The sequence below is a fragment of the Macaca mulatta genome, chromosome 5 (genome assembly GCF_049350105.2).
Source record: "Macaca mulatta isolate MMU2019108-1 chromosome 5, T2T-MMU8v2.0, whole genome shotgun sequence".
Lineage (NCBI taxonomy): Eukaryota > Metazoa > Chordata > Mammalia > Primates > Cercopithecidae > Macaca > Macaca mulatta.
Genome location: NC_133410.1, coordinates 151,636,610 through 151,656,509, shown reverse-complemented (window position 1 = coordinate 151,656,509; position 19,900 = coordinate 151,636,610). Strand labels below are relative to the sequence as shown.

Below are 19,900 nucleotides of genomic sequence, written 5' to 3'. Positions count from 1 at the left end.
TCACGCCATTCTCCTGCCTCAGCCTCCCAAGTAGCTGGGACTACAGGCGCCCACAACCGCGCCCGGCTAATTTTTTGTATTTTTAGTAGAGACGGGGTTTCACCGTGGTCTCGATCTCCTGACCTTGTGATCCGCCCGCCTCGGCCTCCCAAAGTGCTGGGATTACAGGCGTGAGCCACCGCGCCCGGCCCTGGCCGGTGATAAATTCTTAAGACCAAGGTCAGGTAATAGCCTGTGGATTTTTTTTTTTTTTTTTCTTAAACATGGAAAAGTCAAATCTTTTCCAGAGTCATTGGCTGCAGCTTGACTGTGTCTTGTTGACTCAGGGAAATCAGTCATAAGGAGAATACAGGTGAAGAAACACCATGGATAATTTATGCAACATTCACCACTGTTACATAAGCTCTGATATATATTCTAGGATGTTTGTACAGTTTTTTCTTTGCGCTTGAGTCAGTACTTTTTTCAAAGGATGACAGAATAGAATTACTAGCTTGTAAATGAAAATTTAGTCTGTGAATCTATCCTCCATAACCTCCATTTATGCCAAATGGGCGGCATGTGTTACCTATTACTGTAGAGGTACCTGGAACATCAAACATTGTCTTAAATGTAATGTTGAAGGTATTAGAGACTAATGGATCTCTGTAATACTTGTTAGAACAGCTGGATTTTTAGAAGGCCTTTGTTTTTTCAAAGAGTGAAATGAAAATTAATTACTAGGTCTTAAGAAATATGCAAAGTCAGGATTAAGATTTAGCACTGCTGTTTAGTCCTCTTAACATCTTTTCTTATATTACATCAATGAAAATTAAATAATAAGGAAGTATACATACCAACTATGTACCCACAAAAATAAAAAATAAGAAATAAAATTATGTTTTGGAATCTTATGTTTTACATGTTTTTAAATAAAAATATTGACCATTTTCCCTCATGCTTTTTTTAACCTTAAAATTTTTAACATTAAAATTTATTCATCATATGCTTGATTCTAAAACATCATTCATTGATAAAAATCTAATCCATTTACTGATAAGATTAATATACAACAGGTTTTTAATCACTTATATACAAATATTCCTGCAAATAAAAAATTAAAAACATTTTGTATATTTCACTTAACAAACTAAATATTTGATTCTAATTTTTGAACATTGTATTCTAATATTAACAAATCCTCAATTATTTAGGATAACAGCGTTAGCTGCTTAGGCACTGTCATGTCATACTAAAATATATAGATGATTTTCATCCTAAAGTTCTTCAGATTCAAAATCTTTACTATTTTAAGTAGTGAGTTATATAAATAAATATTCTAAAAACATTCAAAATTAAAACATTCTGAAAAGATTTGTTATGTGGCAATTTCCATAGTGTTCTGACCATAAATTAAATGAATAAAAATAGAGAATGATAGGTACTTATGTTTGCATTGTCAAAGGCTATTTCCACATAAACAATCTGTTAAGTTCTAGATCCTCCACTATAACTACCTCTGAATATACTCAGTTATATTCTTATTACTTACTTCTGCATATTATTTATCTGAAGTAGTCTGTTGCCCTGAAAAAAGATGGGTACAGTGGGAAGCACAGCTGAGATTAGATTCAATTTCTAAATAAAGGTTGTGTGTTGTTTTCTTCCTGACTGGATGATTCTTTGAGTCCTGAAACAGGTATTATAAATCATCCGAGAGACTTTCTCTCTGTCATTTTCTTATGTATCTTCACATGGCTTTCAATTTGAGAAGTTTTGTGAATTATCTGCATTTTTACTGTCCATTTACAAACCTTCAAGAAAGAATCCTAGGAAGTCTCACCTGTTGTGAAACCTTATTTGGTATTTATTTTCAGCATTTGTTATTCAGCAAAATGAAACAAGAAAAAGAACAACTACTCTCCCCCCAAGAAAGAATCTAGTTGGTGGATGGATGGCTTGTTTTTCTTTGTTTCGTTTCGCGTGTGTGTGTGTGTGTGTGTGTGTGTGTGTTTATCATGAAGCTCGATGAATAACAGGGCTTCTTTAGAGAAATAGCAAGAGTTCAGTAAAGTCTTTTATTTTAGATGATGATGGAACTTGGCAACTTAAATATTTGTAACGAAGTTGGAAAATCAAAACACCACCTGTGGTACCGGTGCAACCCATGCATAGTCAAATGAATTTTGAATAACATAGACAAATCTTAGTTTTCACATTGTTCTAGTATACATGTTAGCATATTTAGATAAAATATTGTTTCAAAATGCTAGGGCAGCCCAGGTTAAATTGATTCTTACACTCTTTTATTCTTACAGCTAAGATACTGTCAGAAAAATAAAAGTTGTGACATTGTAGGCAATCGGGGGCACTGAAAGTCACTGTGTGTAATTTACTGTGCATGTTGCTGAGTAGGACACAAAGATGAACCCTAAGGAAACATCATTCTCATCATATCTCAGTGGATGGTTGCATGCTTTGGTCTTGCTCCTTCCAATGTATATTCCACATTGCTAACCAGGTGAACAGATGCATCTGGACACATGTTCTCCCTACTGATAGATATTCTCGCTCCACATCACTCCAAGATGAAGTCTAAACTCTGTAGCATACACTGTCTAGGCCCTTGATAGTTTGATCATTGCCCTCCCGCTCCCATATTCCCTTTGCCCTTCGAATACCACTTACCAGTTTAGCAACACACTATTCTCCAAACTCATCTTTGTGCTACTTTACACATTTATTAGTTTGCACATGCAATCTTGTCCTCCTGGAATATTTCTTTTCTCTATTCCTATGGTCTGCTTTCAAAATTGGTATAAGATATCACCTCTTTTGGGAAGTTTCTTGCGCCTTTTTGTTACCTTTATACTTCTATATGTGTCCCATGTCTCACACCTCCCTGACAATATTTGCTACCATGGAAGGCAATGGCTCTGGCTAATCAGCAAAGTCAGCACTCAGTGTTTGTTGGGTCATATTGAGTTGAATTAATGGTGCTTACGCATCATTTCTAGATGCTTACAAACACACAAAATAAATTATAGCAAAGCAAAAGGAACAGGTCTTGCAACACCACAATCATGTATCAAAGCATTAAATATGATTTTTTGTCGGATGAACATGTTGAGGGGCAGACACATGATGAGAATGGCAGTCCTTGGAAATGAGGCTGCTCACCCTGTTTATGAGGCTGCTCACCCTGTTTAAGTGCTAGGTAGACTTCACGTTTGAATTTTTCTCTCTCTCACTCTCTAGCTCATTTCTTTTTCTTTTCTTTTCCTCACTCTCTAGCTCATTTCTTTTTCTTTTATTTTCTTTTTCTTTTTTTTTTTTTTGAAACAGGATCTTGCTCTGTTGCTCACGCTGGAGTGCAGTGGCATGATGTCAGCTCACTGCAACCTCCGACTCCCAGGCTCAAGTGATCCTTCCATCTCAGCCTCTTGAGCAGCTGGGACTACAGGCACATGCCACCACACCAGGCTAAGTTTTCGTATTTTTTTGGTAGAATTGGGGTTTCACCATTTGTCCCAGTCTGGTCTTGAACTCCTGGGTTCAAGTGATTCACCCCTCCTTGGCCTCCCAAAATGCTGGGATTACAGGCGTGAGCCACCTGCTCCTGGCCCAGTTTGTTTCTTAAGATGTTATTCTGCAATGTTTTAGAGAAAGGTGCTTCTTTTTAAAAAAATGTATTTAAATTTTTGAAACGATAATACATATAAATTATCAAGCGCCTGAAAATACAGTGCACACGTGCATTTACGTGTTCTTTTCTCCTCTATTTTTAAGCAAAGATAATAACATACTTATTCATACTCTCCCATACCTTGACTTTTTTCACTTAACAATGCAGTTGAGTCTTGAACAATGTGGGATTTATGGGTGCCAACACCCATGCAATTGCACATGAATGTATAAACGTTGACTCCCCAAAAACAACTAATAACCTACTGTTGAACAGAATTCTTCCTGGTAAACAGTCAACTAATACATGTATTGTATGTTATATGTATTATACACTGTATTCTTGCAATAATTTAGGAGGAGATATAATAATAAGCTAGGAGAAATAAAATGTTATTAAAATCATAAGAGAAAATATATTTATTACTCACTAAGTAGAAGTGGATCTTCATAAAGGTCTTCATCCTCATTGTCTTCACACTGAGGAGGCTGAGGAGGAGGAAGGGTTGGGCTTGCTGCCTCAAGGATGGCAGAGGTGGAAGAAAATCTGCATGTAAGTGGATCCATCAGTTCAAGCCCATGTTGTTCAAGGGCCAACTGTAATTTTGTATTCCACTACCTCACTAAATCTCATATTTATTTTGGTAGTTTTCCACTGGAATTTCTTACTCTAGTTGTATAATCCTCTTATCTACAAGTAGTTCTAGTTTATTCCTTCCATTATTTTTCTATTTATAATGTCTTTCTACTTATAATTGATTCCCCAATACATCTTATATAATATTAAGTATTAACAGTGATTGCGGACATCCTTTTAACTTCTGTAGTGGAATGCCCCCAGTGTTTATGTACTAAGAATATTTTTCAGTGAAATTATGTGAAGAATTTAGCCGTCAATTTTCTATTTAAACATTTTGAAAGAATGTGTATTTATTTATCAAATGGCTTTTTAATGTCTATAGAGATTATCTTGTGCTTTCTATTCATATATATTAATATGACCATTCAGTTGTTTATCTTAAAAGATCAGTTGAATGCTGCATGTCAGGTACTATTGCAGGTGAAAGGAATACAGTGGTGAATGATACAGATAGAGTCCTGCCCTCTTAGAATTTAGCCGAGCATGGTGACTCATGCCTGTAATCCCAGCATTTTGGGAGGCCGAGGCCAGTGGATCGCTTGAGCCCAGGAGTTCATGACCAGACTGGGCAACATGGCAAAACCCCGTCTCTACAAAAAATACAAAAATTAGGTGGCCGTGGTGGCACACACCTGCTTGGGAGGCTGAGGTGGAAGGATCACCTGAGCCAGGGAGGTCAAGGCTGCGGTGAGCCATGATTGTGCCACTGCACTCCAGCCTGAGTAACAGAGTGAGACCATGTCTTAAAAAACAAAAAGCAAATAAGCAATACTTTGAGTCAGTTCTAGAAGGTGATATCAAAGTGCTGTAGAAAGTGCTATAGAATAAAGCAAACATACAAGGAGCAGGGAAAGGGAATCAAAAGTGTCAAAGTGAGGGTAGGATGGCTGTAACTTTAAGCAGCATGGTCAGCATAAGCCTTACCGTGAGGGGAAGACTTAAGTGAAACAAAGGAGGAGGAGATGAAGGATCCAACCCTGTGGTTGCTTGAGGGAAGTATTCCAGACAAATAAGCCAGGCATGTTCCTCGATTGTTTGAGAAGCAGCAGAGTGCACAGTATGACCTAGAGAGAATAAGACCCAGATGCAGCAGGTGCCAGATTATATAAACCCTTTAGGTTAGTGTAAGAATTTGGGCATTACCATGAGTGAAATGGCAAGTCTTTGGCAGGTTTACAGTAGAAAAGTCACATGATCTGACTTTAATGCTAAAGTGAAACATTTATCATAAATAGTATATTTCCTATTAGAATGAGCCATATTTAGTCAAGATAAACTATTCTTTTTGAAGTAATAATAGATTTTGTTTACTATGATTTTATTTATTTATTTATTTATTTATTTATTTATGATGGAGTCTCACTCTGTCTCACAGGCTGGAGTGCAGTGGAGCAATCTTGGCTCACTGCAACCTCCACTTCCTGGGTTCAAGCAATTCTCCTGCCTCAACCTCCCAAGTAGCTAGGATTATAGGCACGTGCCACCATGCCCAGCTAATTTTTTTTGTATTTTTAGTAGAGACGGGATTTCACCATGTTGACCAGGCTGGTTTCGAAGTCCTGACCTCATGTGATCCACCTGCCTCAGCCTCCCAAAGTGATTTTCTTAAGGATTTTTACATTGATAGTCATAAGTGAAATTGGTCTGGATGGTTTTTGTTTTCACTGAGTAATCTTATTGAGGATTGCCATCAGTATCTTCCTTACTTCATAAAAAGAATTGAGAGGCTTCTTTTCTTTCTGTTTTTTTAATTTTTTTTATTATTATTTTTTAGGTTTATTGAATTCCCCTGGGAAGCCAGAGACATATTTCTTATATCATCTATTCCTGCCTTAGAACACAGAAGGGAAGTCCCTTTGTAGGGTTCTCTCTCTGTAGTAAAATTAAAATATAAAGTGGTAGAGATATTTTTTCCCCTCTTTTATGAAAAAAATGTAAAGAAGAGTCTTTATGAACGTTTTTTCCTTATATAACAAGAAAATAAAGAACTAAAAATGATTTTACTGACAATATTCAGCACTTTTCCTGTCAAATTCAACTGATAGAAAACATTTCTTGAGTATCTACGGCCTGATTATTAGATGAATATATTCTTAAAATTACACTATCTATACCTATTAACTAATTGATGTAATTGAGAACTCCTGCAAAAACCCATTTTATTGTATAAGGTTCTTTAATGAACTGGTTTTTGATGTTTTCTTTCTTTCTCTCTTTCTTTCTCTCTTTCTTTTCTTTCTCTTTCTTTTTCTCTTTCTCTCTCCTTCCTTCCTTCCTTCCTTTCTCTCTCTCTCCTTTTTTTTTTTTTTTTTTTTGAGATAGACTCTCACTCTTTTGCCCAGGCTGGAGTGCAGTGCTGCAATCTTGGCTCACGGCAACCTCCACCTCCCAGGTTCAAGCGATTCTCCTGCCTCAGCTCCCCTGCTGTAGCTGGGATTACAGGCGCCTGCCACCATGCCCGGCTAATTTTTGTATTTTTAGTAGAGATGAGGTTTCACCATGTTGGTCAGACTGGTCTTGAACTCCTGACCTCAGGTGATCCACCTGCCTCAGGCTCCCAACATGCTGGGATTACGGGCATTAGCCACTGCTTTGTTTGCCTGGTATAAATTATTACTCACTTTTGGGAGAAAGGAGATTTCTATTTCTGTTTTTGCTAAGGTTGCTGTACGTACATTCGACCTAAAAGACATCATGTTTTCTCACTCATTTTCAAAGCCTGATGTTTCATTTGTTACATCCTACCAGACACTGAATTCAACTTTATTATTTTGCACAGGGAAGGCATAAAATAATCAATACCACTTTTAAAATGATCATTTTTAAAAACAGAAACTGAAAGAAGAAAAACTCACTCCCAGGTGAAAAGTTGGAATTTCTTAGCCTTAGTAGGCTGAGTAAGTTGACATCTTAGCCTGTGCTTTCAAAGTAACTTCCATGCCATTTTAGTAGGCGAGTTCTTTAAGAAAAACGCTAGAACCTTTTGAAATGCTTTAACTTCAAAAGATAGGATTCTGAACAACTGAATGTGGAATTTGGAATTAACGGCAAGAGATTATTTATCTCTCCTATAACAAGTGAGTGGATAGATGATACCAGGATTCCAGGTTCACAAACACAGACCTCTGGGAAGGCTTCTCTGTGATTCTTTGGGCCATCTTTGTGTCTCTCATTCTCACAAGATGGCACCAAAATATCAACATGGCTTCTCATTAGTTCTCACATTCAGGAAAAAAAGGTAAATTGTTCTTCATACTTGTTTTCTCTTTTTATCTGGAAGAAAACCTTAGATATATCTTTGTTGGTTATGAATAGGTCAAATGCCTACTAAACAGTCTCTGGCAAAAGGAAGTAGAATTACTGTGACTTGCAGGTACCATCATGATTCACTCTCTGGGGGCTTGCCACATTAAAAACTCTGTTGGGGAAGGAAGGGATGTGGTGGGGTGTGGGATGTCTTCTGGGTCGGCATTTGAGTATCTGCCTCAATACCTGAAAGCCAAACCCTAGTAACCTTTGAGGAGGATGAGATCTTCTGTGATCTTTTCATTTCTGTATGTGACCAAACCCATGATTTTCCTGGTCCCTAACTGAGTCTTTTTTAATCTGTATGTTGATGACACCTAGGTCAATTTCTCCAGCCAAGCTCTCTTTCCTGAGATTCAGATCTATGTATTTATTTAACCATGGAGTATTTACCACGGCACGGGCATGTAGCATGATTACAAAAAAAACAAAAAAACAAAAAAAACCTTGACAGGACCACAACAGAATTTGTTATTTTTCAGTCTAGCGTGCTCCTTCTCTTGGATTTCCTACCTTGAACAATGGCTCTGTACCTTCCCAAATACTGAAACTAAAAATCTGGGAGTCACTCTGACTTATGCTTCTCCATTATAATCTATATCCATCACTGAATTTTAAGATTTTTGCCTTCTAAATATCTCTCAGAATCTTTCACTGAAATCCATCCTTACTGGTTTGCTTGGGCTGGCATAATAAAATACCACAGATTGTGTGGCTTAAACAACAGAAATTTATTTTCATACAGTTCTGGAGGCTGGAAGTCCAAGATGGAGTTGGCAGGTTTGGTTTGTGAGGCCTCTTTCCTTGGCTTGCAGATGCCTCCACTTGCTGTGTCCTCATATAGTCCTTCCTCTGTGCACGTGCAACCCCAGTGTCTCTGCGTGTATCTAAATTTCCTCTTCTTATGACTCCAGTCAGATTGGATTGGGGCTTGCCCTAATGGTCTCATTTTAACCTAATTACCTTTCTAAAGGCCCTCTCTCCAAATACAGTTACATTCTGAGGGACTGGGGATTAGAGCTTCAATATGTGAATGTTTTTAGGATGCGGGGATAATTTAGCCCATAACACTGTCCCTGTTATACTGTTTTAACTTTGGCCATTATCATCTCCTGCTTAGATTACTGTAATCACCTCTGTTTTTCTACTTTTGACCATACCTCCAGCTTTTTCCTTATTTTCCAACTATACTGTTTGTTATGCCTTGTCTTCATACTCCATGTTTAAATACCTCCACTGATTTTTTTTTTTTCACTACTTTAACCTGGTATGCAAGGTCCTTTGATCAGTCTCTGATCAATCTTTCCATCTTTATCTCTTGACAATTCCTCCTCAAGTACACTCTCATCAAATCTATTTCCAGCCAACATGGATCTACTTTCAGATCCTTTAAGTGACCTTCTCTACAGATGGACTCTCAGACACCCCCTTTGTTTGTTACTCATTTCCAAAGTTGAATAATATGCTGTCTTCTGTTTATCCCCTCTTCTTGAATTTAAGGCTACCATTTAATTACCTTTAACCACTTAATGGGAACATAAGAAGTTCCAAGCATAGTACTAAGGAGAAGATACTAAAAGGGATCCCCAACATGTAACACACAAGTAATTAACATAAATCCCTGAAACAGAAGTCAGTATTATACTATAACATCCTGTGGTGTTTTAAGATTATAAGCTAACTAACATAATAAGGTTACTTAGTGCTTTGCCTTTAGAACTTAACATACTAAGAGATCCAAGCAAATTTTTGGGATTTTCCCTTTCCTTTCAGGAATCTGTATAAAAGTCTCACAAAAATTCAAATTCTTTAATATCACTTAATATTTCTGTTGATCCAATTTCCGTTTGATCGTACATATATTATATCATTATCTTAACTTGATGCCATGCAAAAATCATTATGATAGGAGAGAAAACATGATTTATTGAAGCAACTTCTTTACAGCTTTGTAAATAAGTACTAGTACTTTGTATTTGACTCCGAATCTTTACCTGCTTTACTGCTTCCATATAGATACACTGGCCATAAAACGAATGAAACCAGTAGTGTGTTTGTTTGCCTGGTATAAATTATTACTCACTTTTGGGAGAAAGGAGATTGCTATTTCTGTTATTGCTAAGGTTACTGTATTTACATTTGACCTAAAAGGCATCATGTTTTCTCATTCATTTTCAAAGCGCTAACAAAGAACTCTCACCTATCCCTTTTAATTTTTTATGCAAAAACATTTTTTTTATTTTTTATTATTATTATACTTTAAGTTCTAGGGTACATGTGCATAACGTGCAGGTTTGCTACATATGTATACTTGTGCCATGTTGCTGTGCTGCACCCATCAACTCGTCAGCACCCATCAACTTGTCATTTACATCAGGTATAACTCCCAATGCAATCCCTCCCCCCTCCCCCATCCCCATGATAGGCCCCGGTGTGTGATGTTCCCCTTCCCGAGTCCAAGTGATCTCATTGTTCAGTTCCCACCTATGAGTGAGAACATGTGGTGTTTGGTTTTCTGTTCTTGTGATAGTTTGCTAAGAATGATGGTTTCCAGCTGCATCCATGTTCCTACAAAGTACACAAACTCATGGCACAGAAAATTAGACTGGATTAAAAACATTTTATATAAGTCAAAGAGTCATCCTGCTTAAATTATAATGCTCTTCCAATTATTGTATTCAGAATGATCTTTCTATAGTCTAAATTTATTGGACTTCTTTTAGATTCAGTATTTATACTTCTGGAAATTTTAAACTATGAAAATAATCCAAAAGAGGCAAAGATTTTATGTATAAGAGTGTTCATTGCATCATTATTTATAATCTGAATAACTGATATATTGGAAGAACACAAAATACTTATTGTAGAACAAGAGTTCATTAAAATTTGATAAATAAAACATGTAAAAGATATTCATAAAGAAATTTATATGTGGGAGGAATATGTTTGTTACAATATTTAGTAAAAAAAAAAACAGGGAACGAACTTGCAGATACACTAGATCCACTATAAGAAACACACTATTTGGCCGGACACGGTGGCTCAAGCCTGTAATCCCAGCACTTTGGGAGGCCGAGACGGGTGGATCACGAGGTCAGGAGATCAAGACCATCCTGGCTAACACGGTGAAACCCCGTCTCCACTAAAAACTACAAAAAACTAGCCGGGTGAGGTGGCGGGTGCCTGTAATCCCAGCTACTCGGGAGGCTGAGGCAGGAGAAGAGCGTGAACCCGGGAGGCGGAGCTTGCAGTGAGCTGAGATCTGGCCACTGCACTCCAGCCTGGGCGACAGAGCGAGACTCCGTCTCAAAAAAAAAAAAAAAAAAAAAAAAGGAACACACTATTTATAATACATACAGGGAAAATATGTGGAGAAATATGTTGCAATGTTAAAACTGAGTATCTCTGGATTATAGAATTATGAGGATTATTATCTCTTCTATACTTTTTGAATTTTCTATGTTTTTATGTACTATTTTATAATCCCTCAAGATTTACTTAAAATATTTTAAGTTAATAGTTCTTTTAATAGCATACATATTTTTATATTAGTTTTTGAAAGTAGAATGCAGAGTATTAGCTGTGTTGTAATTTCAGCTATGTTAAATAACTAAGATAATTGTCAAAGTATCAAAAGTGGTTGCTTCTGAAGGGTGGATTATGATCATTTGTAGTGTATATTTTTTGGAATTGTTTAATTTTTTCACAAATATGTATCTTTTTAGGTGTACAATTTAAATTTGTTGAAAAATGCACATGACTATTCAAAATATATTGAGACTGATGAGTTTTAGAAAGTAATGAAGAGACAGTTATCCTGAAATCTATATGGGGAAAAGCAGAACAAGAGGTTGCATAAGTAGCATTTATAAATAATGTTAGTCTTAGAGCTTTTAACTGAGATTGAATTTGAGAATTCCTTTTTTATAATGATATTCCATGGACATTCATCCCAATATTTAACTCTAGTATTTTTGAAAAATTTAATTCATTCTTTAAAAAGAAATTACCAGTGTATTATGTTCTCATGAGTAAAGTCCAGTACTACCAAAGTGTTAATCAAGGAAAGTACCAGCCTCTCATGGTCCCCATTCTACTGCTCCTATAAACACTTTAACCATTACACCATTTCCGCTTTTTGTACTTCTATTAGTTAATGATATAACTTTAGTATACTTTATACAGACACACACAAACATATATACATACATATACATTGTATACTTTATTTGTACTTATATATACTTTAAATAAATAATATACTAATTGATTTATCAACTTTCAGCATTCTACTTCTCTACTTCTTACTGTGAAATATGGTAGTTTATCTCATTATACAATCTCCTCCACATAATTCCCTCCCCTTTTAAATTTTGAATAGTAACATATTTCAGAAAAGTTCTTCAGTTATGTGTCTGCATCATTTTTGATGATACACTTTAATTTCTACTCTTGTTCTGTAGTCTTTACACGGGGTCTCCTTATTCCTCATTATGTTTGCGGGGGATATTAGCACCTCTCCTCTTTCCTATTTACTCAACTCCATCTTCCAACCTCTGTGAGCTACAACTTCACTCAAACATTATTAAGGTAAGTAGAAAACATTCACATTCTCTGTTCTGCAACCATATAATTGTTTTTTTTTCATGCTTTAACTCTAAGCAAATGCTAAAGATGATGAGCTAAGATTATTTTCCTTCTTCATGGGCCCAATTACCCACTTCTTATGCCTCTTGAATCTATCATCAAGGTCAAATGAGTAGTGTTGTTTTCTTGTACTCTGCTAATTGCTCAAAATCATGCCACATTTTGAGTTGCTTTTTATGTGTAAAAATAGTTTTCTATTTTTCCTAGTGTTTCTGATCTTCCCTCTCCTGTCCTTCCTTTGGTAACAGTAAAGAAATAGGTGGCTTTTTGTAAGATCAGTAATTTCATTTGACTTATTTTTGTTATATTGATTAGAATCTATGTAATTTTTGTGATTTGAGATTTTTCTATTGATGGTCCAGTGTCTTCCTGTCCCAGTTAAAATCAATTACTCTTTAGGCTGTCTGCATAAATGATATTTCTTTTCACTTTATTCTGGTTTACTTCAGTCGTTGTTGTTATTTCTTTTGTCTTTCCCTTTCTTGATTTCCATTCTTGTTTTGATGAGACCATCCTCAAGTGACGTCCTCAGAGGAGTATAGGGCAGATAAATTTTCTGAATTCTTGAATATCTGAAAACATATTTATTTTACCTCAAATTTGAAAATAGATAATTTAGGTTTAATTTTTTGCCCATAACTTCTTCATGCATTACTCTAATTTTATTTTCTAACATTTAATGATAAAAATGGCAAAATGATTGCTATTTTTTTTTGTTAGCAACCTTTTACACTATTTTCTTTTACTTGGGAAGTACTTAGGAAATTCCCTTTATGTTAGGGATATAAAATGGCATGAAAATTTTTCTAGATTTTTTTCTTTTATTGGGTTGGGAAATTTGATGATTCTAAATATTTTCTGTCTTCATTTTGTAGAAGTTCAATCACCTAGATGTAGATCTCTTCTCTCTCAGCTCAAATTCTCTTCTCTTTGCCTTTTTGCTCTGTGCTCCAGGAAAATTCTTTGACTTTACCTTCCTGTTTTGCTGATAGTAATCATAACTGACATTTATGGAAACTTTTTTGGCAATCTTATTATATAGCAGACTTCTTGCTTTATAGATGCTATGTTTCAAAAGGCAGTAGAACGTAAGGCTGAGAATAGAGATTTTAGAACACCTGGGTGCCTGTCTTGGCTCAGTCATTTACTGTGTGACATTAGACATGTTTCTTAATTTATCTGAATCCAGAGCTCTCTATCTGCTTTTTTATGAGGACACTAGGAACATTTCATTAGATTAAGCATGTCAGATTCTCAGTTCAGAGCATGGCACATACTAAACTCGAAATAAATGCTAGCGTTTCACTTTCTTGAACTTCGCCGATGAATATAATCTGTTTTTCTATTTGTCTTTCTCTTTTATGGAGGCAATATGTTTAATTATTTCCAATTTTCTGTATATGTTTGAGAATATGGAACTAGTTTCATCATCTAGCTAGGTAGTATAATTTTGTTCTCCGCTATTACACACACACACACACACACACACATATCTGTTTTTCGCATCAGTTTCTGTGAATACAGAAGCCTTTTGGAAACTCTCTGGATGTGGATAGGTCTTGTAAATGTCAACTGCTGTTCTAGGGTGAATGAACAGAAACCTTCCTCTAAGGCTGAGAACTCATAAATGCCAGAATAGGTAGGTGCCAACTTCATTATCAATAGTCTAGTTTCTGCAGCAATTATTTAAATCTTCAGAAAGAGCTCTTTTAGATTTTTTTTTTTTTTTTGCCTGAATATAAATGTTAAGCTGCTGGTGGCTCTGCTTTTATGTTTTGGCAGAAAGAGAGGATCTCCATGGGTAGACTTTCTTATACATAAAAAGCTCTCTTTTATCTCTTCTCTGTTCAGCATCCTTCTTCCCTACTGTCAACTGTGTCTGCTGACTTTAGCACAGAGCATGTTCAGAGTACTCCTTCCCTGGTTACAGTGTCTTCTGTTTTATTCTTAACAGGTTTCACAGCAACTTTCTCCCTGTTAGAAATTTAATGATTTGACTGCTGACCCCCCTATTCTTTTAATATATGTTTTCCTTTTGTGTTGATTTTTATCATTTTATTTATTTATTTATTTATTTATTTATTTATTTATTTTCAGCCCAGAGGTCTTTTATTATTTTTTTTTTTTTAACACCTATTATGCCATGAATTCATAGGGAATAGGTTCCAGCAGCTCAGGCTCCTTCCCATTGGTTCTCACAAAGTGTGCTTCTCTGGGTGGAGCAGGCTGGCGCTGCAGTTGAACCCAGGTACCTTTCTCTTTGGCTTCTTTCTTTTTCTGATCATTTTCCTTCATGCGTTTCAGGAAGCTATCTCTGCTCTTAGAATGCTTAATGTGCTCAATACGTACATTAATTCTCTTGGCAAGAATCTTGCCCTTAACTTGTTTGTTTACAACAATGCCAACAGCATGCTGGGTAACGTTGTAGACTCTCCCAGTTTTGCCATGGTAACACTTGTGGGGCATTCTTTTTTGAACGGTACCCATTCCCTTGATGTCTACGATATCACCTTTCTTGTAGATTCGCATATACGTGGCCAAAGGAACAACTCCATGTTTTCTAAAAGGCCTAGAGAACATATATCGGGTGCCTCTCCTCTTTCCCTTTGTGTTCGTCATTTTGGCAAATTACTGGAAGATGGCGGTTCTGGCCGAAAGGAGATTTTTATCATTTTAATGGCACTGTTGTCTTTGAACAAATGAGAGGCAAAAATTCTGCTGTCCTTCAAATTGAACAAGAATCTTCCAAGTCTGTTTACTTCTCCTTAATTCATTCATTTTACAACCCATCATTCATTCTACAAGCATCTCTTAAGCATGTATGAATGTGCTTGTCACCTATAGGAAGATGGATGTAGAACGATGATTATCTTCAAGATTCTCACATTTATTGTATCATATATGAATACCGTAACCAAATTCAACAATAAGGTATTTTATTTTAGGAGGAATGGATGTAAAATGCAACGAATATGGAAGAATTGTACATTTTTCTCATATTAGATAATATTCTTAAATTGGAAATAATGATTAAATTAGGCAAGAACATATAGGGGGCATATTAAGTCAACACAGCAACTATGGAAGTTTTAGAAAAAGGATTTGTAGTGATAAGAACAGTAGGATATAAAAGATTTTAAAGGTAGTTGATTAAAGGTCTAATTTATTAGTCGAGTTTGTTTTTATTGGTTGTAGAGAGGATTAAAGCATTGGGTGAGCAGAGATGATACAGGTTTTTTTGGCCACATTGATGGTTGCTTTGGTAATAATGGATACAATGATATTGATGAGAATAATGATGACAATTAGCAATTTTTAACCTCGTACTATGTGACAGATACTGTTCTAAGCTCTGCTATGATTTTCACACAGCCTTGTGAAGGGAATACTGTTAGAATTCATTTTACAAACTGAAAACAGCTTTAAAAGGGAAAAGTTATCAGCCCAAGGACATTAAGAGGAACTTACAACAGCACTCTTTGTTTTATTTTTGTTACCTATTTCAGAAAAACAACAACAAAAAACTATAAAATATGCATAAAGTATACAAAGTGAAAATACAGCAGTTTCTGACACACCCACCACTCAGGTTAAGAAAGGGAACAATTGCCTTTGAAGCTTCTCGAGTGCCCATCCCATTGGCATCTGTCTGTGCTTCCTAAGACATAAATACTATTTTGAAGTTTGTGGCTATAATTTCCTTGCTTTTTCTTTATAGTTTATCTGTATTTCTTTATCCTAAACAACATATTTTTTGAAATCATTATGTTTGACAAATTCTTCTATAACTTGCGTTTTCACATAATGTTATATTTCTAACATTCATCTGTATTATTGCATGCACCGGTAGTTAATTCGTTTCTAAACAGTATTCCCCAAAATGAGTATACCATGCTTTATTGATCAACTTTATTCTTGAATTATATTTGACCATTACAAATAATGCTGTGCATATTCTTGTGCATGCTCCTATGCATGAATATATGTATATATATACACACACACACATATATGTAACATGAAAAAAGTATATACATATGCACACACACCTAGGATTTGTATTGTTAGCTTACAGTGTATGCTAAGATGTAATGTATTTACATCTTACTGCATAATACCAATTTGCTTTCCAAATTACATTGCCCAAATTTTGGTTTGATTTTTATTGCTCCTTTTGTGAAGAGTTGTTATATTTCTTATTAGTTTGTCATTGTTTAATTGATTGGCATATGAGCTTTATGTATTTATGCTAATATTTTAATATATTACAAATATTATCTCCCAGTTTGTGCCTTGAATTTTTACTTTTAAAGTATGATATCTTTTGATAAACAAAAGTTCCCCATTTTGATATAATCCAGGATATCTTCATGATTTGGGCATTTTATGTTTAAGAAATCATTCTTTACCCTAGAGCATTAAGTATATTATTTTCTCTTATTTTTTAAAAATTGTAAACTTTCATCTTTTACACTTAGTTATTTAATCCACATAGAATTCTTTGTGTATGGCATCAGTAGGGATCTAATGTGATTTTTCTTCCACTTTGTCTCAGGCTCTTTTACTGAAAAGTCCATCCTTCTTCTATCGACCTTTAATTCAGGCCTGTAATAAATCAAGCTTCCATGTGTCTTTGATTCTGGGTCCTCTTGCTGCTCCCATTCTGTTTGTCTATCCCTAATCTCTGCCATCTTAAACTACAGTCTGATATTCTGAATACTTTATTGATAGCTTAAAAATTGTAAGACTTGATAGCTGGCAAGACAGGTCCTCCTACCTTGTTTTTCTTTAGTAATGTCTTGGCTATTCTCGAAAATTAGTTCTTCCAATAGACACATTTTGGAATTAGCTTGTGATAGATAGATACATACAGACATAAGTAGATCCATAGATGGATAGGCAAACATTTAGGTAGATAGATACCACCACTGCCACCAAAAATAACCCATTGATTCTTTGTTTGTAATTGTATTGATTCTATAGATCAATTTGAGAACTGATATCCATACATTATATAATTTTCCAATATATGAATATGGTTCATCTATCCATTTGTTTAGTTTCCTTTAATATTTTATAAAGCTTTATAGTATTTTCAGAAAGGTATTGCATATATTTTGTTAAGTGTAATCTTAACTACTTTGTGGATTTTTTTCCTGCTATTTTAAAGTAGCATCGTTTTTACATTTTCTGACTCCTTGCGGCTGGTGTTTTGAAATGCAATTGGTTTTATATTGTTTTGTTTTCAGTAACCCTTCTAAAATGTTTTATTAATCCTAGTAACAAATAGAAAGTGCTTAACTCTGCACCCTATTCATTTATTTTGTCTTTTCTGTTTGATGTTTGAAATCACAGTTTTCTACGCACAATTGATTAAAGTACTTAGTATTACCACCATCCTTTGACTAGGACTTTGAGGCCTCTGAGGAAAATCCTTACAGATACATTTTCTTACTTGCAGGGCTTGAACCCTAGCTGTTGCAACAAGCATATCATTTGCTTTGTTTTGCCCTGAATTCTTTTTGTTCCACGATCATTGCTTTGGAATATGCATCCTGCTCACAGTTCTGCTTCTCTATTCAGCTTAACACTAACTGAGTTTCTATTGTGGCTAAATATTGGTCCAGACAGTGGATTGGATGCTAGGGATACAAGAATGGACAAGTCAGTTCTTGTTTTCTAGTAATTTAGAGTCTAGTGTACTTTCTGACTGACTTGTTCCTGATTAATTGTTTATTGCTGAGGGTAATTTATCTTCTTCAGGAAGTTCCACTTCTGATGGGCAGTTACTAGAAGCAAAACATTGTTGTGGGTATTCCATATGTTTTTATCTTGGGGATTAAACAAATAAACATGTGTGTTATTGATTGGCCCATCCCTGATTCTGTAGCACTTTTGTCATTTGCTCTTTACTTCAGAGAGTATCTTGGGAGAGTCAAAGAGTTAAAAGACGAGCATTTTGACAGAATGGATGTTGGGTCTTCCAGCTCCTGAGTTTGGTTGCCGATGTCTATCTAGTAAAGGGAGCATCAGGGCCAAGATTCGGGTATAGAGAACCTTACGTGGCCCAATCCATTTTAAGATATACTTTTGGTAATTTTTTTGTCTTGTGTTTCTAAAAATACCTTGGGCACTTCATTTTCAATTTTGAAAGTCAGAGCAGTGTTTGCATTAAGTTTGGTATTGTTTTCACATCAACACTTTACCTATGATGTGGACAGAATCCATTCCCACTGGCTTTGTGTGGCCTGGAAAGCTGCCGTGCTTAGGTGTGTAGTGGTTTTTCCATCTGAGAAGACTCTCAGCACATTTTCCATTCTAAAATTAATGAGAATATGGCCGAGGGATATGTCACTTTTTCTGAGTACATGGTAATGGGCTTATTAGTATCCCTGTTTAGACTCACCTTAGAGCAGTTTCCATAAGCTAAGAGAAAAAGACCTTGGGGCAATGATTAAATCAACTATCATACATTCATATGATGTAAAATCATGCAGCACCTAAAAGCGTTCAAATAATTACTAATGTTATGAGAAAATGTTTATGATAAAATGCTAAGTGAAATTAGCAAAATGAACTGTTGCTGCGTGTTTCATATTATTAATATTCACTGAGATATATGAATGATTCTTCTATTTTTTTCTGTTTTTTTCTCTTTTAAGTTTTTTAAAATTTATATGTATTGTTTTGCCAATTAGAGTAACATTGTCTAAAAAATAATAAAATTTTATTTATTTATTTAGAGACAGAGTCTCCCTCTGTTGCCCAGGCTGGAGGCACCATCATTGTTCACTGCAGCCTCAAATTCCTGGGCTCAAGCGATCCTTCTGCCTCAGGCTTCCAAGTAGCTGTGGGACCACAGGCACAGGACCACCACATCTAGCTAAAATTTATTTTTTAAAAAGAATATCACATTAATACAACCAGTGTGATGAGTTGAGACATTATAGAGCTATTTACTTGGGAAATTTAAGAATTTGATGAACTTTAAACAATTCTCTCTTGGTTACTATAATTTGAAGTTCATTTTAGAATTTCTTGTCAACCATACTTGGGTGCCAGGATTGTTGGAGGTGGGCTGTGAGCAATGCAATGCAAAATGAGAACCTCTGGGTGGGAAATCAGTATTTAGGAGGATCAATGATAGTGGCAAGTTTAGATAGCAGTCAATGGGTGAGTAAGTAGCAGAGCCTGGGTGTCAGGGTATACACTTTACAGGAAGGTGGTGGCTCTGGAAATAATTACAGCTGAAAACAAATGCAAAAAGAAGCCATTCATGATCCCTGAGGTTGCACCCCCGGGGGCTGAGGTATTAGGAAATTCTTATGTAGGACGATATGGGTAAGATATTAAACTAGTCACTGAATTGAAGCTTAATCATCAAGAAGAAATCAAGAGCCATGTTAGTGGCAAGACAGGGTATGGCCTATTTAAAGCCTTGATGCTGAGTGACCACAAAATAAACTGCTTCATTCTAATCCTCCCCAATCTATCTACCCCTTGCTGGCTGCTGTCTACACACACCTTTCACAGAATTTACCTTATGTTTGAGCAGTAGACAATGCACTAATGCTATAGGCAGAATCTCATCTTAATTGCTGCTGTTATAATCTCTGACCCTTTAGTATATAGCCATTTCCTTCT

At 35.6% G+C, this 19,900-nt stretch overlaps 1 protein-coding gene and 1 pseudogene across 5 annotated transcripts in view; one reads left to right on the top strand and one right to left on the bottom strand.

Annotated features, from left to right (window-relative positions):
• The window catches only part of INPP4B (inositol polyphosphate-4-phosphatase type II B), an 813,118-nt gene that overhangs the window by 38,036 nt on the left and 755,182 nt on the right, over positions 1–19,900 (top strand). The gene's annotated exons all lie outside the window — the stretch shown is intronic.
• LOC699867 (large ribosomal subunit protein eL21 pseudogene) lies at positions 14,301–14,915 on the bottom strand (annotated as a pseudogene). Its single transcript, XR_013417568.1, has one exon. The product of XR_013417568.1 is annotated as a large ribosomal subunit protein eL21 pseudogene (transcript).